The sequence below is a fragment of the Macrobrachium rosenbergii genome, chromosome 2 (genome assembly GCF_040412425.1).
Source record: "Macrobrachium rosenbergii isolate ZJJX-2024 chromosome 2, ASM4041242v1, whole genome shotgun sequence".
Taxonomy (NCBI): domain Eukaryota; kingdom Metazoa; phylum Arthropoda; class Malacostraca; order Decapoda; family Palaemonidae; genus Macrobrachium; species Macrobrachium rosenbergii.
Genome location: NC_089742.1, coordinates 61,630,306 through 61,656,071, shown reverse-complemented (window position 1 = coordinate 61,656,071; position 25,766 = coordinate 61,630,306). Strand labels below are relative to the sequence as shown.

The window sequence follows — 25,766 nt, the reverse complement described above, 5'->3', positions numbered from 1 at the left end:
AAGTGAAAATCCAGTCCGCTGCGTACCAGTGGAAGCCAAAGTTCTCCATTTTTGGGAGAAATGGGAGGTCAGAGGCGTAGAACCATGTGTTTTGAAGGTTCTGAGAGAGGGCTACTCCATTCTGTTCAGGGAGAAGCCTCCTTTAGTGTCAACGCCCATCGCATTGACAGCCTACTCAGTGGGCTCAGAGAGGTATTCAGCCCTCTTGGAAGACGTCTCTTCCCTCCTCAGGAAGAGAGCTGTAGAGGTGGTCAAGGATGTCAGCACAGAGGTTTTTTACAACTGTCTGTTTGTGGTCCCCAAGTCATCGGGGGGTTGGAGACCTGTCCTCGACGTCAGTGCCTTGAATTTCTTCATTCAGAAGATGAGATTTAAGATGGAAACGAACCAATCAGTCCTATCCTCCATTCACCAGGGCGAAGCAATGAAGGACCTTTTTTGGGTGAAGAAGATTCAGACCAAGATAGTCACAAGATTCATTCAGGGCAAGTTGAATGTTCTGGTGGATGAGCTAAGTCGTCGTAGACAGGTCCTTCCCATGGAGTGGACTTTAAACCCACAGGTATGCACTGACCTGTGGAAACGGGGGAAAATTGTCTATAGACCTGTTTGCAACGTTGAGGAACCACCACCTGCCGATGTTTTGCTCTCCAACCCTGGACCCTCTGGCATGGGCGATGGATGCCATGCTCCAGGATTGTTCAAAGTTGGACCTGTATGCCCTCCTTCCATTCAGCATGGTCAGGGAAGTTTTAAACAAATTTTTAATCCATCACAGCACATCGATGATCCTAGTAGCTCTGTTCTGGCCTCAGAAGTTGTTCCTGGACCTCCTCAAGCTTCTAGTAGACTTTCCAAGACTCCAGTCACAGAGACCAAGTCTTCTCAGACGGCCATATTTTTGACGATTCCACCAAGGACTATCCTCTCTTGCTCTGACAGGCTTCAGACTGTTAGGAGACTCATCAGAGTGAAGGGCTTTTCAAGACCAGCTGCAGAGGTGATTGCAAAGTGGAGAAGTCATTCTTCTTGTAGGGTTTACCAGGCCAAGTGGTCTGTTTTCTGCAGCTGGTGTAGAGGACATAATGTCTCTTCTTCTCAAGCCACTGTAATGGAAATTGCAGATTTTCTCTGCTTTTTAAGGACTTCTAGAGGTTTGTCTTCTTCTGCTATCAAAGGATACAGAGCCGTGCTGGGCTCTGTTTTTAGACACAGAGGCCTGGATCTGTTGCCTAGTCAGGATATTAGCGATTTAATTAAGTCCTTCGACATGGTTAAGCAGAGGAAGACAGACTTGGTTGCCTGGAACCAGGACGTAGCCCTTAAGTGGCTTTTGGGCCCTCATTTTGAGCCCCTTCACTCCATTTCTTTCAGAGATTTAACAAGGAAAGCTCTTTTTCCTGTTACTTTGGCTGCGGCCAAAAGAGTCAGTGATCTGCAGGCTATAGATAAGAGAGTAGGATTCTCTCAAGGGGACGCTGTCTGCTCATTTACTTTTGGTTTTCTGGCTAAGAACGAGACTCCTTCCAAGCCCTGGCCCTCTTCTTTCATCATCGAGAATTTGATGAAGATTCTTGACCCAGAAGAAGAAGAGAGCTCTTTGCCCTGTGAGGGCATTGAGGTATTTCCTGAATGGAACCGAGAGAATCAGAGGCCCTTCTAGCAACCTCTGGTGCTCTGTAAAAAATCCTTCCCGACCACTTTCTAAGAATTCATTGTCATTCTTTTTAATAGACATTATCTCCGAGTCACACTTGAGAATTCGGGAGGACTTTTTACCTGCTTTTAAAGTTAAAGCCCACGAGATTGGGGCCATTGCTACCTCGTTGGCTATTAAACTTAACTTGTCTGTCTCTGTGATTTGACAGTCCACTTATTGGAAGTGTAAATCAATATTTGCAACACATTATTTATGTGAAGTGGAGACAGTGTTTGAAAATCGCAGTACCTTGGGTCTGTTGTCAGTGGTTGGCATGGCGTTGGGGGAGGAAGCATAGGAGTTATTCCTCTTATTCTGTATCTCTTTGCTTGATATAGGGTGTCGAGTCTTGGCGAGCCTGGGGGTACTGTGTACCTGGAGTACCCACCAGGATTTTAGTGGATGGGTAGTGGTTTTTATTTTATATGTAGGTGACAGCATTGTCTGGTTTTGTTTATTGTGGTACTGCACCCAGGGCAAGGGCACTTATTGATGCTTGCTAGACATTGGGATACTCCTTTGCCACAAAGCTCCCACTTAAGTAGAGGTGCTCCACAGCTATACAACCACGCCACTACAGGTTAAGATAAGCACCAACCAGAGGCAGTAGCTACCTGCAGTAGCTCTCTTACCAGGTAAGGCTACAACAAGCATTTTACCAATGCTAGCTACCTTTCTATTTCAAATTCATTACCATTACTGAATGTTTTAGAGTAGAATATGTCCATGTATCCCACTTCCTGTCAATATGGGATTCTGCTATATAATTACTTGGTAAGTTTCTTACAGTATGTGAAAATGTTATTTTGTTCATGACACTTACCTGACAGATATATATATAGCTGTATTCTCCGAAAGGGACCGACAGAAATTCAAAAACTTACGGCACACACAGATGGGCCAGGTGGTTAGTACCCATTCCCGCCGCTGGGAGGCGGGTATCAGGAACCATTCCCATTTTCTATTCAGATTTTCTCTGTCGCCGGTATTGTCAACACCTGTTGTCAATACCTCCGCTATTGGATTTCGGAAACTTTTCCACTAAGTATTCTGTTTGTCTTTTGGTTTTTGACTTTGGCTTTGTGGATAGGCATACGCTTCTTTGGACTGTTTTGATTTTGGTTTTGGCTTTTCCTTGAACAAGATGTCTGGATCTAGTTCTGCTAGTTTCAGGGTGTGTGTTGTGAAGGAGTGTAAGGTGAGGCTACCGAAAGCTTCAGTAGACCCTCACACAGTATGCATGAGATGTAGAGGGCATGTCTGTATGTTGGATGATCGCTGCAAGGAGTGTGAATCGTTGCCTGATTCTGATTGGAAGGCTTACGATTCTTATGTTCGCAAGCTAGAGCGTGATCGTGTAGGAGGTCTTCCTCCAGGAGTGTGTCAGCTGGTGGGAGTCAGGGTATTAATTTATCTCCTGTTAACCCTACTAATGCTTCTCCTTTCCCTGTAGAGTCGCCTTCAACCCTGTGATTGCGTCTGCGGAAGGTAATGCCTTTGCGCAGATTTTGAACTCCATTCGTACTTTGGAGTCTAAAGTGATGGCTATCGAAAATGCAGTGAAGTGTAGTGATCCCCAGTGTTGTGGAGGGGGCGTCAGATCGCCCTATAATGCCTCTAGGCCTGGACCTCTGCTGAACTCCCAGGACTTAGGGAATGGGCATGTCGAAACCCGCAAGAGGGTTACGGGGACCCCCACCGATCTGGCGTCCCTTCGCAGGCCTTGTTGACGTTCCCAGGCTGCCAAGGATCGTGCTCGCGCACGGATCCTTAAGGATTGCTTCTCTTCCTCCGAGGCGCCCTCTCCACTTAAGGGGTCGCGTTCTCGGTTGGACTCTTGTTTGTTCAAGAGGAGCTTCGTTGAAGAGGACGCTTCTTCTCCTCTTTCTCGTGCCTTTGAATCTTCTCCTGACTGGTTGCGACGACTTGCCACCGCAGAAGAGGACCAGGACTTCTTCTGAGGAGGACGTTTTGAACGTCCCAGCCGCACCAAGAAGAGAGCCCTGTCGCTCTTGGTAGAAGGAGGAGGGACGTCTCCTTCCCCCTCTTCTTCTCATAAGAGCAGCCCTTCTCCTGAGAGGGCTTCCTCTCCTTTGAAGCGTCTTCTCCAAGATATGCAGCGGCAGTTAGCTTCCCTTCTCGCTGCTAAGGAGAAGGAGCCTCGTAGGCGCCGCAAGGATTTGTCGCTGCCAGTTAAAAGATCTAAGAGGTCTCCCTCTCCTGCTCTTCGTTCGTCTCTCTCCCCTGCGGGTTCTCGTAGTCGTCCTCATCGTTCGTCGGATCATCAGCTCTCCTTGCCTCGTCATGACGCTCACTCAGGCTGCTGTTCTTGACTTCTCACTTGCTGATCAGGACGCCCGCTCTTCTTGCCTCTCCTCGGCTTCCGCCTCGTTTTGGCGTTCGCAGGCGCTCCCTGACACTCCTCTTCCTTCCTCATGACGCTCTCTTCAGGACTCGTTCGAAGCTCGGCGGCGCTCGTCAGGTCTCGTCAGGGCCTTCCCAGCTCTGTAACTCTGGGCGCTCTTCAGGGCGCTCCGTCGGCTGCTTATGAAGCAGGACGCTCGTCAGGACTCTCATCAGGGCGCTCGGCAGCGCAAGGCAGGGCGCTCGTCAGGGCGCTCGCAGGACGCTCCTGTGGACGCTTCGAATTTTTCTTCTGCTTCTTCCCACGAGAAGAGTCTCTTGGCCGAATGGGACCCAAAGGTCTTTGTCTCTCTCAAGTCCCGAAGACTCTCCTGTCGCTCCTGTCGAAGAGGAGGTTTGTCTCAGGAGTCGGACTCTGCAGAGCAGGAGCAGCCCCCTTTCTCGTCTTTCTCCAACTACCGAGTTTTGGCTAGCATGCTGAAGGAGCTTTTTCCTGATAAATTTCAGCCTTCTGCTCCTCTTTCCCCTCCTTAGTTAGCTTCTTCTAAGGTGAGGAAATCATGGTTTCCTGCAAATGAAGACTTCTCTTGCTACTAGAAAAGCATTCAAGAAAGTCAACTCTTGGATGGAAGATAGGAAGTCTCAAGGAAATCTTCCTTCGCTCTCCCCCTTCTAGATTGTGCGGGAAAGCTGGAATTTGGTATGAGACGGGAGAGGAAATTGGCTCAGAGTTCCTTCTTCCTCTCAAGGTGATTTTGCGAGTCTCGTGGATGCTTCAAGGAGGTCTCTTCTTTCTTCGGCGAAGTGTCTTGGACTCTTTCTGAGACTGACCCACCATCTGAAAGGCCTTTTCAGGTCTATGGAGGTCTTTAACTTTCTGGATTGGTGCTTGGGGGCCTTGGATTTGAGGACTCGTAGTCCGGACTCTATTTCTCTGGGGGAGCTGTCCAGTGTGCTGTCTTGCATGGACAAGGCCGTCAGGATGGCGCTGATGAACTGGCTTCTCATTTTGATACAACCCTCCTAAAGAAGAGGGCTTTTTACTGCAATTTTGCTGCCAAGTCTGTTTCTCCTGTTCAGAGGGCTGAATTGTTTTTGCCCCTCTTTCTAGCCATCTCTTCCCCAGCCGCTTGTCAAGGATCTCGCCTCCAGCCTTAAGGAGAAGGCTACTCAGGACCTCCTTGCTCAGTCTTCCAGACGTCCTAGTGTCCCTTCCACGTCTTCCCCTGGACTTCCCCGAAGAGACTAACCTTTCAAGAGAGATCTTCCTCCTCTAGACCCTTTTCTCGAGGAAGAGGTCCCTCCAGAGGCGGAGCCCCTTCTTCCCAAAGGGGCAAGAAGTGACTTTCAAACCTCCAGACACCAGTAGGAGCCAGGCTTCTCTGTTTTCGGAAGCCTGGAAAGTAAGAGGGACGGATTCCTGGTCCCTCAATGTAATCAAAAAAGGTTACAGGATCCCATTCCTCGAAAACCCCCCCTGTCCTCAACTCCCAGAGATCTGTCGCCCTCTTACCGTCAGGAGAAGCAACAGATCCTTTTAGATCTGCTGGAAGAAATGATCGAGAAGAAAGCCATAGAGCGAGTCCTGGATCTGGAGTCTCCAGGTTTTTACAATCGTCTCTTCCTGGTTCCAAAACAGTCAGGGGTGGAGACCAGTCCTGGACGTCAGCAGACTGAACAATTTGTCATCAAGGAAAAGTTCAAAATGGAGACGCCCCAGTCGGTTATCAATGCACTGCGACCAGGCGATTGGATGGTCTCTCTGGACCTCCAGGACGCCTATTTTTTCATGTCCCCATTCATCCTCAATCGAGAAAGTATTTGAGGTTTGTCCTGGGGACAGAGTGTACCAGTTCAGAGCTCTCTGTTTCGGACTGAGTACAGCTCCTATGGTATCACAGTCCTGATGAGGAATGTTGCCTGGTGGCTTCATCTTGCAGGCATAAGGATCTCGCTCTATCTGGATGACTGGCTCATTCAAGCCTCATCGGAACAAAGGTGTCTGGAGGACTTACATTCAACTTTGAAACTGACAAAGTCCCTGGGACTTCTTGTGAATTTCGAGAAGTCACATCTGATCCCCTCTCAGTCCATTCTTTATCTGGGGATTCAGATGGATTCAGTGGTTTTCGAGCCTTTCCATCCCAGGAACGTCAGCAGCACTGCTTCGTAAAAGTTTCGGCCTTCCTGGGGAAAGAAACATGCTCGGTGAGGGAATGGATGAGTCTGCTGGGGACCATTTCATCACTGGAGAAGTTTGTTTCCCTGGGAGGTTGCATCTCAGACCCCTCCAGTTTTCCTTGCGGACAACTGGAAGAACAAGGAGGATCTTAGAGGAGTCTCTCAGGATCTCTCTCTGTCAAGGACCATCTTCGGTGGTGGCTCGATCCTTTAAAGTTGGCAGAAGGGGTCTCTCTCTCTCTTCAGAACCCCGACCTAGTGTTGTTTTCGGCGCGTCCATGTCGGGATGGGGAGCAACACTAGGGGAGGAAGTGTCAGGCACCTGGAAAGGGAACAGGTGTCCTGGCACATAAATCTAAAAAGAACTGAAAGCGATTCTCTTGGCTCTTCAGTTCTTCCAAAATCAAGTTGCAGGTCTGTGTGATTCAAGTCAACTCCAGACAACACCACGGCCCTGGCGCACCTCAAGAAACAGGGAGGTACTCATTCTCGGTCCCTGTTCTTGATTGCTAAAGAGGTCCTGCTGTGGGCACATTCTCACCGGGTGACATTCTCACGCGTTTTCGTAGCAGGGGTTGAGAATGTTCGCGGACCTTCTCAGTCGGCAACATCAGCTTCTTCCAACAGAGTGGACTCTGAACGCAGAAGTGTGTCAGGATCTTTGGAAGCTTTGGGGACGTCCCTGGTGGACATCTTTGCAACGTCAAGGACCACGAGGCTGCCTCTTTACTGCTCTCCCGTTCTCGACCCGGGGCCCTAGCAGTAGATGCCTTTCTCTGGGACTGGAAGGGTCTGGACCTGTATGCCTTTCCCCATTCAAGATTCTGGGGGAAGTCATCAGAAAGTTTGTAGCCTCAGAAGGGGCAAGAATGACATTAATCACTCCTTTTGGCCTTCAGCAGAATGGTTCACAGAGGTCATGACACTCTTGGTGGATTTTCCAAGAACGCTTCCTTTGAGAACAGATCTTCTCAAACAACCCCACTTCGAGAGGTACCACAAAAACCTTCCCGCTCTGAGTCTAACTGCATTCAGACTATCGAGAGTTGCTCAGAGCGAGAGGTTTTCTAGACCAGTGGCTAAGGCGATCGCCAACGCCAGGAGAGCCTCTTCCAGCGCAGTGTACCAGTCAAAGTGGATCATTTTCAGGAGGTGGTGTAAACTTAAGGGAATTTCCTCCACCACAACCTCTGTTTCCCAGATAGCAGACTTCCTTTTTGTATTTGAGAAATGATTTGAACCTGGCAGTCCCTACCATCAAAGGCTATAGAGTATGCTGTCAACGGTCTTCAGGCATAGAGGCCTGAACTTATCGGACAATAAAGACCTTCATGATCTTCTTAGGTCTTTTGAGACGTCTAAGGTAGCCTCCCTAAGTTACCTTCATGGAATTTAGATGTGGTTCTAAAATTCCTGATGTCCAAGAGAGGTTTGAACCTTTAAATTCTGCTTCCTTCAAAAGATGTAACCAAGAAAGCTATTTTCCTAACTGCTCTGGCGACGGCGAAGAGAGTTAGTGAACTTCAGCGATCAGCAAGATTATAGGCTTTCAGAGGCCCTGATGCAGTCTGTTCTCTGAGCCCTATTTTTCTTGCTAAGAATGAGAACCCGTCTTCCCTTGGCCCAGGTCCTTCAAAATTAAGGGCTTGACGAACATCACTGGACAAGAACCGGAGAGAACCCTGTGTCCTGTCAGGGCTCTGAAATTTTATTTGCAGAGGACCCAGGATTGTAGAGGTCCTTCTAACAATCTTTGGGTGCTCCGTTAAGAGGCCTGATATACCTCTCTCGAAAAATGCCCTGGCGTTCTTTCTAAGAAGCACCATCATAGACGCCCATTCCAGTGTGCTAGACGAAGATTTGAGATCTTTGAAGGTTAAGGCTCACGAAGTGAGAGCCATTGCTACCTCAGTGGCTTTCCAGAAAAACCAGTCTCTCAATGACATTCTGGGTGCCACTTTTTGGCGAAAACAATTCTGTCTTTGCTTCTCATTATCTCACAGAAGTGAAGACGTCCTATGAGAATTGCTGTGCGCTGGGGCCTTATGTTTCCACAAATACGATCTTGGGAACAGAAACTCTCATCCTCTCCTTTAATTTTGTTTTGGTGTGTTTTTAAATATATTATAGTGTTGTTTTTATGGTTGTTGGGTCTCCACCAGTGGTGGTCGCCCCAGTCCTTAGTTTATGTTAATCTTTTTCATGACGTAACTAGGCTTGGTCAGGTGGTTGTTTCGTTTGTCGCTTGCCCTCACAGTAAGGTCATATGGTCTAGTCACATTGTGGTCTCGCCCCGTTGACAGATCATCTAGATTCCACCAGCTCTATAGGTCCCTACCTCGCTGGAGTTTCTAGTAAAGCAGAAGCAGGCTTGGGTGACAGTAATCACGAAGTCAGCAATGCTAACAGGTAAGGAACCAAGGCGTCAATCGCCTACATAGTTTTGTTTCCTAAATCCTATTCTGTCTCTTCCCACCTCCAATGGTGGGATTCAGCTATATATATATCTGTCAGGTAAGTGTCATGAACAAAATGATATTTTTATGATAAAATAAAGTTTGTTCATACTTACCTGGCAGATATATATAATCATAGTACCCCCCTCCTCCCCTCAGGAGACAGTAGTTCTAGTTTCTAGAAAATCTGAATAGAAAATTGGAATGGTTCCTGATACCCCTCCTCCCAGCGGCGGAATGGGTACTAACCACCTGGCCCAACTCACGTGTGCCGTAAGTTTTTGAATTTCTGTCGGTCCCTTTGGAGAATACAGCTATATATATATCTGCCAGGTAAGTATGAACAAACTTTATTTTATCATAAAAATATCATTTTTGATAAAATTAAATTTTCATATACTCTTAATTTCCCTTTTCTCATGATCCTGAATTGAGCTCTTCAGCTGTGTTGCACCTATTCTTCCCTGAAAGTTCAGGGCAGTCAAACTGAATGATGGCCACTGTTTTTCGAGCATCATTACAGCAAACTGTTTTTCTATATAAAAGGCAATGGTTTGCATTTCCACAGGAACAAACATCAAACAGCCAACCCACATAGTCCTTGATGCCAAAGGAAAAAGTGCATGGTGAGTTCTTAGAATAAATTCCCATCACCAATTAACCACTTTATTATCAAGCTTCAACGACTGTTTTTACCTCACAGGTATGCTCCAACCAACCTTGCATTTGTCCTCATTGCTGGAAGGAAAAGTTATATGAACAGTTGAGTGATTTGGTCCCCAACCCTTCTGACGTACCTACCACAATAGTTAAGTGTTTTAATAGGCTTTAACAACTGAACAATATCCATTAAAGACTTTTTAGTGTATCTTAAAAATGCATTTGATCTTGAATTTATGATTTCTTGATTATGACTTTTGGCCTGACAGTTATTTTAAAACTTGCCATTTTAAGTTTGTTTCACCACAGCTTTAGCTTTTAACAGTGTGATGCCCCTTTTTGTGATCTAGTGATTAAAGGCATCTAGGTGTGCATTTGAATTTCTAAATTTGTCTTAATTACTCCATCTAACTGTACCATTTCTGAGCATCAACTTTGTGGAAAATAAGAGGTTTTTACTTATGAAACAAAAATGATTTACAGTTGTTGATTGTTTATCCTGAATTTTAAGCAACCGTTGAATAGGAAAATTTTTAGTTCATATCATTATTTAAACATCAAGGTCATGGGACTTCCTTAGTGGGGTAGTGCTGTCTTTGCATCACGCAGTGCACTGTAGGCATTACTTAAGATTTTTTGCAACATCCCTTTGCCCCATAGCTGCAATCCCTTTCATTCTTTGTACTGTATCTCCATTGATGTTCTCTTGCTTCCATCTTACTTTCCATCCTCTTCTAACAATTGTTTCATAGCTCAACTGCGAGGTTTTCATTCTGTTACATTTTTCAAACCTTTCTACTCACCGTTGTGAATGACCTAAAGGCTATTAAGTAGTTCCATTGCATGGTTTGAGGAGATACCAGTGTCTGTTTGCAACACACTGTAAGATGATTTTGTAACTATTTGATGTGATTACAGATTACTGTCCTTACTTAGCAGACTACTAAACTTTACTTTGCTTCAGCCAGAAAAGTTTGGATGAGTTCTTTGGTTGTTGAACAGTGATATTAACACAGCACCTGTATTAATGGACAGTACAAAATCTCATTCTGTGTTATATGTCAATACAGTGCACTTATACTTTAATTGATTTAACACAATTAATTTGTCTATTTCTTTTCTTTTGCAGGCAGTCTTAATAAATAATAGAATGTTTAAAAGGAATGAGAACCTTGGACCCCATCAGTCAGTGTCTTGGATTTTCTGTAAATGATTGTTTTGCTGTTCTTGTAAATGCAAAACATACAATGCATGATGACTCTGAAGTTCAAGATCCCTGTGGAAGTAAGCTTATGGACAGCTTCAGCATTTCTTGAAATGAAGGTATGAAATGTTTTGTTTCAAACATCTAACTTACCTGGTAGTTATATATATAGCTTAAGTCCCTGACGTCACGGCAGAATTTCAAAAACTCGCGGCAATCGCCGATCGGGTAGTCAGGTGACCCACCTGTGCGCCCTCTACCCAGGTACCTGGAACCATTCTACCTATTCCTCAGATCTTCCCTGCCACCGTTCTGGTGACATCGTTGGAATTTCACTCATTAAGCCTGTGTTTTTTCAATTGTTTTGGTGAAGTACACTTTGGTTTTGGCTTTCGCCGCTTTTGGATTTGCTTTGGATTATTCTTGGCCCTTTCAGATACTGATTGGTTTGACCCTTGCTTATTTTTTCTCTCTTTTGGATTTTCAACATGTCTGATTCTTCATCGAGTGTGAGAATGTGTGTTAGGGGATGTAAGACTAGGCTTGCTAAAGCCTCTTTGGATCCCCATTCAATATGTATGAAATGTAGAGGTAAGAGTTGTGAACTGGAGGATAGATGTGACGAATGTTTGGGTCTTTCTGAAAGAGAATGGATGGATTGTAACCGCTATGTGAGGAAACTTGAAAGGACCGGCTCAAAAGAGCCAAGAGTTCTATATCTTGCTCTTCTAGGGATAGCCAGGGTTTTGATATTTCTTTGCCCCATTCTAGCGAACCGATTGATCCTTCCTCCGTAGTGGTATTCTCTGATCCCCCTTCTGATTCAGGTAGAGACCCATCTCTTAAGGATATGATGGCAGCCATCCAAACCCTGGGCAACGGGTTGAATCCTCTCAGAAGACAGGGAAAAATTATGGTCGGATATGAGAGATCTCAAAAGTGCAAATATCAGTGCAAAGATTAGTGCAAGTGCAGTGGAGGGTGCGGCCGCTCGGATCTGTTGCGCTCCTAGTCCTAGACCTCTTCCAAGCTCCCCAACCCCTGGGAGAAGGAAAGTCGACAGGCGAAGGGAGGCGAGAGATTTTAGCTCCCGAACGGCCGTCCCCTCGAGCGTACCTGTTGACGCTTCCCAGGACGCTCACCCTCGCCATAGAAAATGTGAGGTAAAGTTGTGTTCTTCGTCTTCGGACGACGCAGTCCCCAAGACGAGGCTGGCGTTTTTCGCGGAGTCAAGACCACTCAAGAGGAAGCTCCCCTGTTGAAGGACGTCGTTTGGAGGGGACATCTCAGGCTCCAGGGTGTAGCCACTGGAGCAGCCTGAACGCTTCCCTTCCAGCTCTGAAGGTAGCTCTCCTGCCAAAAGCAGATATAAACTGGCAGCCTCAAATCAAGACGCCTGGCAGCAAGAAGATGTCGGACGTTTTTCTACCTTCTGTGCATGCTCCTCCTCTTCCTTCGGTTGGGACTCATCTCCAGAACACTCTCCCCAATCCTTACGAGACATTGAGGAACAATTAATTAATGAAGGGGCTTCCCGGTCTGTCCCAGCAGCAGGAAGCCCGCAGTTGGTTTTACTAAGGACTCCCAGTCTGTCTTCCCTGATGCAGTCATGGCAGCTCAAACAAAAAGAAAGATAACGGACGTCCATCTAAAGAGGTTCAAAGATATTTTGCTTTAGGCGCTGGATGTACTTACGTCCATCTAGGAGCCAAGCACCAAGACAACAAGAGTCAAGGAATGGAACTCCAAGATTTCAGGCATCGAAGGAATACAAGATGTTGAGGTAGCTCAAGATGGGGATGCACTGGCGCCGCTTAAAGCTAAGTTCGACAAGCGTCAAGGTTGGACTCCAGGAATTCGGATAAAATACAAGACTTTGAGGTAGCTCAGATGCGTGCACTGGCAACGTTCTAAGGATGCCAAGACAACAAGTCCAGTGGCTGGACGCCAGGAATTCTCTATTGACTGGTTGAGAGCAAGGGCGCTGGATGCACTGGCGTCAAGCTCTTCAGAGCGCCAAGACGCTCCCTTCAAGAGATTGGACGCCAGAGCGTAAAACGCTGGACGCAAGATGCACTGGCGTAGAGCAGCAGGGAACGTCTTCAAGGAACTGGCTGGTGACACCAAGACGCCAAGCGTCAAGAAACTGGACGTACTGGTAGCAGGACGCCAGGACGCCAAACGTCAAGATGACGGACGCCAGGACCTCGAAAGGCAAACTGGATACCAATACGTGTCAGGATGCCAGGGCGCCAAGACGTCAAGATGACGGACGCCGATCGGCGTCAAGAAGCTGGGCGTCATTTACAATAGTAACAGGACACCAGGGCGTAAAACGTCAAGAGGACAGGCGCCAGGGCGTTCGGTTTCGAAAGCCCTCACAGTTCAGATTCAGCAGCAAGAAAGCAGGACGTTGCCACGTCGGTCAGGTCAACAGTCGGACGATCTCCAGATGATCTCTCCTTCTCCAGTCAATCAGGTGGACGACGTTCCGGCGAAGAGGAACGGAAAGACCAACATCCCTCTTCGGACTTGAAGAGACTAATGAAAGTTTTTACGGAACTCTTTCCGGATAACTTCGTTCCAGCTATTCCTCGTTCTCCTCCATCGAATTCACCTTAAGAAAACTTCTTGTATTTTCACTAAAATGGTTTTGTCTCGCTCATCCAAACGGGCATTGAGAGTAATGGAGGATTGGATGAATACTAAAAAGATCTAGGCCGGACGGTGTTCTCTTTTCCTCCAGCCAGACTTGCATCTAGATCTAGCGTTTGGTATGAGACTGGAGAATCTCTTGGCCTGGGAGTTCCTGCTTCTTCCCAGGGGACTTCTCGAGTCTCTGGTCGACTCTTCTCGCAGAATAGCCATGGGGAAGTCAAAGGTCTTTTGGTCTCCTTCGAAATGGACCACCTTCTCAAGGGAATCTTCAGGCCTTTGAAGTTTTTGATTTTCTAGACTGGACCCTGGGAGCCTTGGGGAAAAAGACTGACACCATCAGAATGCAGACACAAAGAACTTGTTCATATCATATCTTGCATGGATAAGGCCCTCAGAGATGGAGCCAACGAACTGGCACTGTTCTCTGCAGGGATCTTAAAGAAATGGTCCCATCTTTGCTCTTTTCTTTCCAATGGGGTCACGACTATTCAAAATCGGAACTCCTTTATGCTCCTCTTTCTGACCCATCTTTTCCCTCAAGAGTTAGTAAAGAGGTCACATCAGCCTTAGCACAAAAGGCCACACAGGACTTGATTACCAAGACAGCTAAGAAAGTACTACCAACTAGCTTCACTTCACAGAAGAAGAAAGGAGAAGCTCTTGTGTCTCAGCCCTTTCGGAAGAACCCTCTGTAGAGGAAACTCAAGATCCGCTGGTAGAAGATCAACAAGAAGAAACCTCCAGACAAGGAAGAAACAGAGTCTGATGGGGGTCTCCTTCAGACAGCGGTTGGAGCCAGACTGACCAACTTCTGGATGTGTGGGAGAGGAGAGATCGGACCCATGGTCCATCCATTTGATCAAAAGAGGGTTACAAGATCCCTTTCCTCAGAAGGCCCCCTCTAGCATCAAGACAGTAGACCTTTCCCAAATACAAAGTGAAAACAAAGCGGAGGCTCTGCAACAACAAATATCTCTTCTGTTGCAAAAAAAGCCCATAGAAAAAGTTCAAGATTTGGAATCTCCAGGATTTTACAATCGTTTGTTCCTGGTTCCCAAGAGCTCGGGGATGGAGACCAGTGCTGGGCGTGAGTGCTCTCAACGTTTTTGTTCAAAAACAAGTTTCACGATGGAAACAACAAAATCTGTTCTAGCAGCGGTCAGACAGCACGACTGGATGGTATCATTGGATCTTCAGGATGCGTATTTCATATCCCATCCACCCGAGCTCCAAGAAAATATCTGAGGTTCCTTCACGAGGAAAAGTATTCCAGTTTCGAGCTCTTTGTTTCTGCTTAAACACAGCTCCTCGGGTTTTCACAAGGTTAATGAACAACGTAGCTGGAATGCTGCACGCCAAGAGGCATCAGAATCTCCCTTATACCTAGACGATTGGCTCCTCAGGGCTCCTTCCCACACACGCTGCCTGGAGGATCTTCAGACAACTCTTCAGTTATCAGAAGAACTAGGCCTACTAATAAACAAAAAGAAATCTCAGCTGATTCCATCTCAAGAGATTCTTTACCTTGGGATGAGGATTCGGAGTCAGACTTTTCGGGTTTTTCCGTCTGTATCAAGGACGAAACAAGCCTTAGAAAAGCTTCAGGGCCTCTTAAGGAAACGGACATGCTCGGTGAGGGAATGGATGAGTCTGCTGGGGACCTTTTCCTCTCTAGAACAGTTTGTCTCCTTGGGGAGACTGAATCTTCGCCCGTTGCAATTCCATCTCAATCGGAACTGGGACAAAGAAAAAGAATTGGAGACCAAGTGCATCCCCATCTCGAAATCTGTAAGGCAATATCTGAAATGGTGGAGCGACCCCATCAAGTTACAAGAGGGCCTTTCCCTACAACAGAGGAACCCAGACCCAGTGTTGTTCTCCGACGCGTCGGACTCAGGATGGGGAGCGACTCTGGGAAACAACGAAGTTTCGGGCTCCTGGATCAGGGAGCAAGAAAGTTGGTATATCAATCAGAAGGAATTAACAGCAATCCTTCTAGCTCTCAAAGAGTACGAACATTTAATAAAGAATAAAGTGGTGCAGGTCAACTCCAACAACACAACGGCGCTGGCCTACATCAGCAAACAAGGGGGCACTCACTCCAAGTCTCTATACGAGACAGCAAGAGAGCTTCTTCTCTGGGCGAAGGAGAAGAACGTGAAGCTACTAACCCGCTTTATACAAGGGGAGAGAAATGTAAGAGCAGACATGCTGAGCAGGAAAGATCAAGTCCTGTCCACAGAATGGATGCTACATCAGGATGTCTGCAAGAACATGTGGCGTATTTGGGGACGGCCTTGCATAGACCTCTTCATACAGCTCAAATGAAAAGGATAGAGACTTGCTGTTCTCCCCCATTCCAGATCCCGAAGCTGCTTACATAGATGCGTTCCTGCTGGACTGGTCCAATTTGGACGTATATGCATTCCCACCTTTCAAAATAATTCACAGGGTACTGCAGAAGTTTGTGTCACGAAGGGACCAGAATGACCCTAGTGGCTCCTTACTGGCTGACAAGAGATTGGTTCACAGAGGTATTGGAATGGATAGTGGACACCCCGAGAAAACTTCTGCTAAGAGTAGATCTACTCAAACAACCCCACTTGCAAAGGTATCACCAAAACCTCCAAGCTCTACACATGACTGCCTTCAGACTATCGAAAAACTTGCAAGAGCTAGAGGCTTTTCGAAGGAGGCAGCTAGCGCGATCGCAAGAGCAAGGTCATCCACTATCAAGGTTTACCAATCCAAGTGGGAAATTTTTAGAGGATGGTGCAAGAACAACTCTGTATCCTCTTCCAGTACCTCTGTGACTCAGATAGCAGACTTCCTTCTTCATCTTAGGAAGAATCTTAATTTGTCAACTTCGACCATTAAAGGATATAGAAGTATGCTAGCATCTGTCTTTAGACACAGGAACTTGGACCTGTCTAACGATAGGGATCTCCAGGACCTTCTCAGATCCTTCGAAACCTCTAAGGAAAGGATACAAAAATCACCAGCTTGGAACTTAGACGTGGTCCTGAGGTTCCTCACGAGTGCCAGGTTCGAACCTTTACATAAGACATCCTTAAAGGATCTCGCCATGAAAACTCTGTTCCTGGTCAGTTTAGCCACTGCAAAACGAGTAAGTGAGATTCATGTCTTCAGCAAAACTATAGGTTTTAGACAAGGCAAGGCAGTTTGCTCACTTCAACTAGATTTTCTTGCAAAAAATGAACGCCCATCGCAACCATGGCCCAAAGCGTTCGAGATTCCTAACCTGACGGATATCACAGGTGAGGAAATAGAGAGAGCTCTGTGCCCAGTAAGAGCTTTAAAGTATTATCTGGAAAGGACAAAGGACTTGAGGGAACTCAGAAGGGCTTTGGTGTTCAGTCAAAAACCCTCGTTACAGATGTCTAAAATGCTCTTTCTTATTTTATCAGGCAATTGATAAAAGAAGCTCATTCAGAATTTAATGAAACTACCACAAAATTCTGAAAGTTAAAACACACGAGGTCAGAGCTGTAGCAACCTCTGTAGCTTTTAAACAGAATAGGTCCCTTCAGAGTATCTTGGACACGACTTTCTGGAGGAAGCAAGTCTGTTTTTGCCTCACATTACCTTAAACAGGTCCAGACATTATACGAAGACTGCTACACGCTGGGTCCATTTGTAGCTGGCTAATTCAGTAGTGGGAGAAGGATCTACCCCTGCAATCCCATAACCCAATACCCTTTTTTCTTCCTTGGAACTAAGAAATTGTTTATGATTGTTTGTGAAGGCTGGATGCATCTTCCGCAATCATTAGCAACAGTTTTTTTTAGTTTCTTTTCTTGAGTTTTTAGTCAGGTGGTCTTTTTGTTCCATTCTCTTAACGCCTGGAACAAGAGTATTCAAAGGAGGTCTAGTCACATAGAGGTTATACACCGGTTGACAGCCCCTAGAGATTTTCAGCCCCTGGGTGGATCAGCTGGATCTCTTAAGGAATGCAGACAGAATGAGGCAGGAAAACAATGAAGTCAGCTTCCTTAACAGGTAGGAACCTTTAGTTGGTTTTGCAATTTTTGTATTTCAATTCCAACGATGTTAGCTGTCTCTGACCCTCCACCAAAGGTGTCAATCAGCTATATATGTATACTACCAGGTAAGTTAGATGTTTGAAAATGTTATTTTCATAATAAAATAAATTTTGAACATACTTACCTGGTAGTTATATATAATTAAATTCCCACCCTCCTCCCCTCTAGAGACTAGGGGCATGGAAGATCTGAGGAATAGGTAGAATGGTTCCAGGTACCTGGGTAGAGGGCGCACAGGTGGATCACCTGACTACCCGATCGGCGATTGCCGCGAGTTTTTGAAATTCTGCCATGACGTCAGGGACTTAAGCTATATATATAACTACCAGGTAAGTATGTTCAAAAATTTATTTTATTATGAAAATAACATTTTTAAACTTACTAGTATCTTTCAGTTCTTTCACTGTTAAGTTTGAATAATTTGTTTGAATTTTAGTGTTTTATGAATAAAGTAGATGTACAATGCAGTGCTTTTAACTTTTAGACAAAAGTTGAAAATTTTGATTGTAAATTGAAGTTGCATAGATACCTACTGTATGGCAGTATCAACTGTCTCCATTGGTTTGTTTGGTAACTTCCCTTCTTGAATAACACCACCGACACATGGATGTATAAGATTACCATTAGTTGTTTTTGGAATTTTACTTCTTTGATTTAAAATTGTATATGACAGAACTAGAAGGCTAGTGCTAGGTTTGGATTCCTTTATCAGGATTACAGCTTTGTTTGCTATGACCTTAACAAACCAGACATAAGGTGTTTGTCTGGTGTTGTCTTTGATATTGAGGACCATGTTCAAGCAGGTGTTGATTAGACAGTCTCTAAGGAAAGGAAAGAAGGTTGATGATTCAGAGAGCCATTCTCTTCAGAGGATATGTAGAGGACTCTGGGCTCTATAGAGGAGAGAATGAGGCATAATGTACAATTAACCGTAGCCTTTTCTTAGAGAATATTTCTTTGTAAGGTTATCCCATTAGTAAAAAGAGCAAAATGCTGTGATACAGGTATTGACTAAAAAATAAGTTTATGGCTGGGGTACATTGGAAGGATTATGGTACAAACAAGGAAGTGGATGGGAAATGTGGTGTTCAGGGCCTGGGAAATAGACTGATATCTCAAAACTTGAGGTGGCTTGTACATGTGAAGAGGGAGGAAGAGGAGAGAGAAGCCTGAAAAGCAGTAGATATGAACAGGTTATGGAGAGAACTCATTGCATATTTGACCCCTTAAATGGAAAACCTGACAGAAAGATTAATAAGGATGATGATATCGACTTCTTGGCTCACTTTTTTTGGCACTGTATTGTGAAGCTCTGCTCCTGTTTATCACACAATTTTAGAATATTGTATGTATGCCTTTAGTCTGTGATTTATACTGTATTTAGGAATTATGTGTTTGATGATAATTTTTGTAACTGCTTTATGATTTTTAGCACTGCAAAGCACTGAATGTAGTTGCATAGCAAAAGTAATGAATACTCCAGATTAGTTTGTTAAGCCTCACAGAAATTTTGCTTAGGTTACTATTTAAATGTTATCTTGAGATCAAATTCCAGGAAAATGGGGTGACTTGATTGCTTACAGTACTTAACCAAATGGACTTTATAGAGGATCTGAAATAGATTACACTCATATACCCCTTTAGAGAGCTCCTTTTGTTACTTAAAGGCGCAACATTAGAGATGAAGTCAACAGACAAAGTATTGCCTATTTGATAGATTGTGGTGGGAACCTGGCAAGTAGTCTCATAGCCCTCGTTGTAATCATCCATTCAGTCTTCACTGGGCCACTATATCAGATAGCCTCTGCTTTTAAGCTTAAGTGTCAAATGCAGTGGTGAATTTGTTTATTTCTGTCCATTTGTTAAATATACACGGTACCAAGCTTTTCAGACGTGAATTTTGATGAAACTTATTGATAATGCTCAGTGATCTATATACTATAGACAGACAGTGTGTATGTGTGCGTGTATGTCTGTAATGAGTAAGTGGATGCTCAAAGTACCACATGTTATTGAGGTTTTGTTGTTTGACGATCTGCTGCCAGAGATTTTTCCCTTTATTATATTTATCTTGAACTATCATCCTGTTAGTGTTAAGGATACTGATGCTCATAAGTTTACAAAAAGTCGCAGTACTGCTTCATTGTATGAAGCTTGTGTGCCAGGTTACTAGATTTTTAGAGGCAGATGACTGATTTAAAAAAATATGTCCACAGTACTGATTTCCTTCTTTTCATTGTCAATTTTAGTTCCCTACCAACAAAGTCAAGGCCTTCTTCTTTGAAGGAATTTCTGGCAAACTTTGGACAAAGGTAGAAGTTGTTTTAAATGTGCATCAAGAGAGGCTGCCCATGTGTTCTTCAGTGTATATATTGTTTAAAATTGTCTCATTAACTCCACATAAATGTTTGAAGGATTTCAGTCAAACTTGTTACAAAGATAGTTATCATGCTTACATGTGTTTGAAGGGAGATTTTCCATTCTGCTGTCCATATGTTTGCCTGTCTGTCAGTGTGCTTGTCACACTTCTCTTGTCATTGCAATTCCTTTTGCATTGTTGAATCAGTTTCAAAATTGTTATAACGGTGAACTGTCATACACAGATGTACATCCATTTGTACGTGTCCATCAGTCTGTTTGTCATTGTGTCTTAAACATTCATATAATCATTACAACCCTTTTGTGGTTGAGGAGATCTCAGTCAAACTAAGTGGAGGCATTGGAGGCATCATTCAATTTTTGTCAGCTACTACCTTTGAGACATTATGCATTAAGGGATGGAGGTTGTTCTGTACTTCTTCGGATCATTAGTCTTGGCAGAACAAGTTTTACCAGTGGTGGAAGATACAGAACATTCCTCATCTTTCTCCTTTTTATATTCATGCTTCATTTATTTACAAGAGACAGTTTTCCAAAGTTACAATCTTCTACATCTCACCTAAGTGTTTATGTGACTCTTGTGCCTTTTTGGGAATATAACATAGTACAAACTTCTCACTTTACTGTCAGGGTGTTAAACTTCGTGTGATACCATAATGTCCCCAAGTGCTCCACTTTTAATTGCAATTTTTGGTATTGTATGATTGATAGGTTTAAAAAAAATAATGAATGTTTTTGGCATATAACATTTTTTAATATAAATCCATCAGTCATATATGAAGTGCTCACCTCCTGCCAGTCCCCTTGTTCTCAGCTTTAGAAACAGTATGGAGTATATTTGCCACATACCATTGGGTCAAATTTGCACATACCTTTTAGGTGTTCCACTTCTTATGTCTATAAGACATGCCTGAGACAACTGGACCACCAGTGGGGCATTATATGATTGATAGCTTTTTATGAAAAGATATGTTTTGTGTTTTAAAACTTAATTTTTCAGATCACTGGACAGTTATGTGCCATTTGCTTTCATACATCTTTCTTTGGTACCATATAGATATACTAGTAAGAAATTCAATGATGGCAGTAATTTGCAGTTCATCATGAGGTGGAAAACAGGAAATGCATTGATGGCAGTAATTTGCATGCCATCATGAATGGGAAAACAGGAAATTCATTGATGAAAGTAATTTGCTGTCCATCATGAGTGGGAAAACAGGAAAGTGGTGAAGGTAATGTAACAAATCTGAACAGTAACCAAGTATATGTCTCCAAGTTTCGTATTTAATGGTTATGTTAACTTTTGTCTGGCATATTTCTTTGCCTTCAGTGCAAGGTCACTTTGGTAATAGTGGTTACAATTCTGAATTCATTTTCTTATTACACTATTTATATTACTTTATTATGAATTAGTTTTTGTAATATGAATCAGGGAAATTCACTGGGAACTCATGTGAAGTAGTTCATTGAGCAACAAGATAATTTGGCTACCGACAATATTTTGTATAATAATACTTTGATGATGGAAGAATTATTGCTATTTTTATCATGTAAACACTGAATTAATAGTAACTATGAATAAATATCTAAGTTTCTTATTTAATGATTTTGTTAATATTTATGCAGCATATCATTTCCTTGCCTTCCACATGAGATTAGTTTGATAATAGTGGTTACAATTCTGCTTTCATTTTATATTATACTTTTTTTCTTCTTAAAATGTAGTAGTTTCCTTAATATGAATTTAATAAATTCATTGGGAACTCTTATGATGTAGTTCTAGCAACTAGATTGTTTCAACCACCTATCTACAGCATTTTGTATAATTATAGCTTAATGATGGAAGTATGTATTACTGTTTCTGTCATGTAAACACTGAATTTTTCAAATTTGAGCCTTAATTAGGTAAAGGTGACTTGTCCAGCTTTGATGAGATTTGTATCCTGTGTGCTGAAAGATTTTATTCCCCCAACTCTCTCTAAGACAAACCAGTAGGTTTTGAATGGTCCGTACTGAGATTTGTTTTCTGTGCATCATGCTCTCTAATGGAAGTCACTTCATGTCCAAAGAGGAATTTAATTTGTAAAGGAAGCTTCTCTAGAATAGAAAACCTAAATCACCTCTTCTCTTGGTTGTTCTACTTTAGCTCAAGGTGTGTTCCCTTAGACTCTTCCAGGTACTGTTTTTTCATGACTAATAACCTTTCTTCCTTCTAGGGGTATATCTAAAGCTTCCTTTGTGGCTGAGTGATATCCTTCTTTTCTTTTCCATTTTGTTACTTTCTTAGAACCTGGACAAGAAAAGAACATAAGTTAATCTTATGAAAGAGATGTGCAGAAAAAATGTTACAAATAGAAGATTAATATAGCTACATTAAAAAGACACATCAACAATGATATATAAATACTCAGTTAAATTGAGAAGTGATAGAAAAATTAATGAATTAGTGTACAGTACTTTTAAAGCATCTTTTCAATCTTTTAAAGTTATGAGAATCAGCATCATTAACATTACAATTAAGACTGTGCCACTGTTTTGCGTAAAGGAAGTAGGAACCCTCTGGTGCGTCAGCATAGCACCCCATCAGAATGTGAATGAAAGGCTTTTTGAAAGAAATAGCACACATTAATTACACTAAAGTTGATACTGCAAATTCTTCATAGAAATGTTATTCATAGAAAATAACCAGGAAGGATATCTTCCTATGGTGGTGTAAATCATTATTGTCATATTCAGAAAATTGAAAACTATTTCTCAGTGCAAAGCTCTTTTAAAGATAAAGATTCCAGGAGGCTGCAGATATCAGCCATGAAAAAAAGATATCTAACGCATATGGCACCCTAAAAAACAATGCTTAGATGTGCCAAAAAAATGTAAACCCTCATCTTTTGTATGGATTACCTTTGAGAAAGCTGGTCTGGTTTTTGAAGCTTGGCAACAAGAAAGTTGATTAGCAGTAGGTGTATGAGGGGGTGGGGGACCAACCAGTTCACTTGACTGTCATTTTTTCTTGCAGCAAGTGGGATGAATGTAGGGTTGGACAGAGGTGGGATTATGATAAAAGACCATACTTGTATATCTAGGAAAAATACATATCAGAAATTTGCAGTTTGTTCTTACTGGAAAACACCTTAATCTTTTATATGGAGACACTCCTTAGATGGGGGCGTAGTGTCCAAAGATCATGAGTGGCATTGTTTTTCCCAGCCAGATATATCAGCTTCCTGTTCACGTACATGAGCAGGGGAAGGATTACAGCTTATGTGATGCAAAGCTGATTGAGCCCTGTGCCAGAGTGTCACTTATATGTGACCTCACTATAGGAAATATGAACTATGGCTTCCTGTTTGGGTACAGGAAATTTCAGATGGTAATGCTAAGCCTCCTTGTTAAAAGGGAGGCAAAGGGAGTCGCATCTTCCAACCACTACAAGTCATAGATAGTTAGCTCTGTTAAGCAACCATATCAGGTCCTAAGGAGAAAGTACCCAAAGACTTGTGGGCAAAATCCTTCTAGTAGAGAGAGTTAAAAGTGTTTTAGTGCTGCCAGACATCTGCTGTCAGTACTTATACCATTGATAAGTTCCTCTTGAATGCTAGGGATGGAGCAGTGCCCTTGACTTTGTGGGACTCACCTGGTGTACAAAGCTGTCATCCATGCTAGATGACTTATATGCCTGCTTGTTGACCCTGAAGCCAAAATGAGAGGGTATTCTTGGGTACATCCTTCTTGTGCGCACAGGTGATAATAAACAGTTGTCAACAGTTCAGACTAAGATCTTGAGTCATGTGTTGATAATACAGCAAAACTTTCACTGGATACAACAGCAGGTTTTTATGATTAATGCCTACAAAGTCTCATAGGGAGGGGATTGAAAAAATTCTTGAATCTCTTGTCAGGGAGACACTGCAGTCTGCAGTATAGTGCCTCTGACTATGGAGAGACTCCTCTGATGTCACCAGCCCCAGAAGCTGGGAAAGGATTGCTTGCTTCAGAATCCTCCTTCCATCTTTTTACTTTTGCCTCTCTTGTGGACCAAAGCCTGGAAAGAAGACTGAAAGGGCTGGGAAGATTCTTGAACTTTCCCTGTGGAAGAAGGATGGTGTACACATGATTGAACTTTAGAAGAGATCAGGCCTTTTCCCTTAGCCTTTTGTTGATTGCATAACCACCACCTGAGGCTCAGTTGCCTTCCCCTTTGCAGATCCTACAGGAATTTTGAAGGTAACTTTATGGTGGTTAATAGAGTCCTAAGGTAGATGATCCTCTCACCTTAGGGGATTACTTTACCAAATGCCATACCTCTCAGTCCTCAGCATCTTTCTGAGGCCCTCAGGAGGGGAATGCAGTGTTAGGGAATGCCATCCTTACTTTTTCCACCTGTGGTGACTCCTTTGTTTCCCATGGGAAGTAAGTGTTCACATACTCAAACAACCTTTTTCTCCAACAGTTTTGTTCCCCAATACCATTTTAGGATGGGAAATGTGAACATTGGTTCATTTATAGGTTGCAAAACTTCTCTCGTTGGGGGATAACTTAGGTGTTTTTTTCTCTGGGAAGAACTGGAATGATCTGTGGCTTTGCAAGGAAGAGGCTCCACTTTGACAGTTTGTCTTTCCAGTCCAGCTCTCCTCTATAGGAGCTGGTGATAGTTCATGCAGTTCCATCTTAATCTATGAGAGTTTTCTCCTGGGCATACTGGTTTTTGCACAAGATATTCTCTAGTAAGTATCCACTTGGCTATGGTAGCTAGACTGCAGAGTTAGATGACTGTCATTGTTCCTTTCATAATGATCTTATGTTGCTCTTGTTCAGCCTTCCTTACAGCTATGTTTACCATCCCCTCAATCCCTCTTGTGATGTATGAGCAGAATTCTGTGTCCTCATCTTAAGGGTGTTCCCCCTCTACATTCTTCTGTGAGAGTTGGTCACAAAATAAGTGGAACTTCATGCTTTGGTAAAATCTCCCTGACGCTTTCTTCTGGTAGCTACTCTTCTAATACTTCTCTTGTGGGCTGGCCCATTAGAAGGTGAAACTGGTACCTTCCCTTCTGACCTTGTGGTTTTTGAGTGCACCCTCTAGTCTTTTAATAAGGGAAAAGACCTAGATTCTGCTTGTGTAGCACCCAGGGTTTGGAGATATACATGAACTCTGTTCAAATTTCAGTTTTAGGTTTTGAGGGTACCTTCCTCTTTCTACAAGAAGACACCCATAGGACCTTGGACTAATTTTTCTTGTCCCTGTGATGTTTGCTCAAGCTGTTTGTTGTATAGCTTTCCAAACTCCTTTTGGAGAATGTTGTGTATTGTTTACGGTTCACAGTTGGGCTAAGGTTGGTGAAGAGGTACACTGGATGTATTTGTCCTTGTAGCTGAAAGAATAATACATCCAAATTCCTTGGGGATATTGGAAATTTGTGGATACAGTAAAAAGCTATACAAATGTAAAGTGGCAAGTTCGTAAGTTATTTCCTATTCTGTCACTAAACAGTGTTGAATATGCTTATAAACAATACAGAATACACTGTACAGTACTGTACACAAAATAAAAGCTCTCTCTCTCTCTCTCTCTCTCTCTCTCTCTCTCTCTCTCTCTCTCTCTCTCTCACACACACACACCTGTGAGGTATGCCAAAACTGCTTACATGGGCTGGATTTTAAAAACTTGTGAGGAGGGTATACAAATTCTCATCTTCCTCCTCCAGGAAGTCATAAAGTGGTGAACTGGTTGGAAGAGGTATTGATATTTTAAGAGGGTCTTCATCCTACAGAACAGAGCAGTGGCAGTGTCATCGATTTCTCCAGGGGCTTCATCCAATAGAACAAAGTAGTGGCAAGTGCAGCAGCTATCTTGTTTCAGACATCAATTGACAGCCAGGATTGCCATCATCATTATCCAGTCACTCTCATATGTCATTCTTGGGAACAATGTCACCTCCCTTTGCAAGGTGGACATAAAAGTTGTTGCCATAGAAACCTAGGAAGTTGATCAGGCCTCCTTGTAGTGGCAGATTTCAGTGATTATTTTCAAAGATTCTCCAGAGTGTGTTTCCTCGTATGTATCCAAGTCTTGTTGCTCCTCATCCTCAAACACCACCATC

At 43.5% G+C, this 25,766-nt stretch overlaps 1 protein-coding gene across 2 annotated transcripts in view; it reads left to right on the top strand.

Annotated features, from left to right (window-relative positions):
• The window catches only part of LOC136847688 (uncharacterized), a 184,513-nt gene that overhangs the window by 13,632 nt on the left and 145,115 nt on the right, over nt 1-25,766 (top strand). For both annotated transcript variants that reach the window (XM_067119512.1, XM_067119522.1), the window contains exon 2: nt 10,490-10,683. The gene's annotated coding sequence lies outside the window, so the exon portion shown is untranslated. The remainder of the gene's footprint in view (nt 1-10,489; nt 10,684-25,766) is intronic.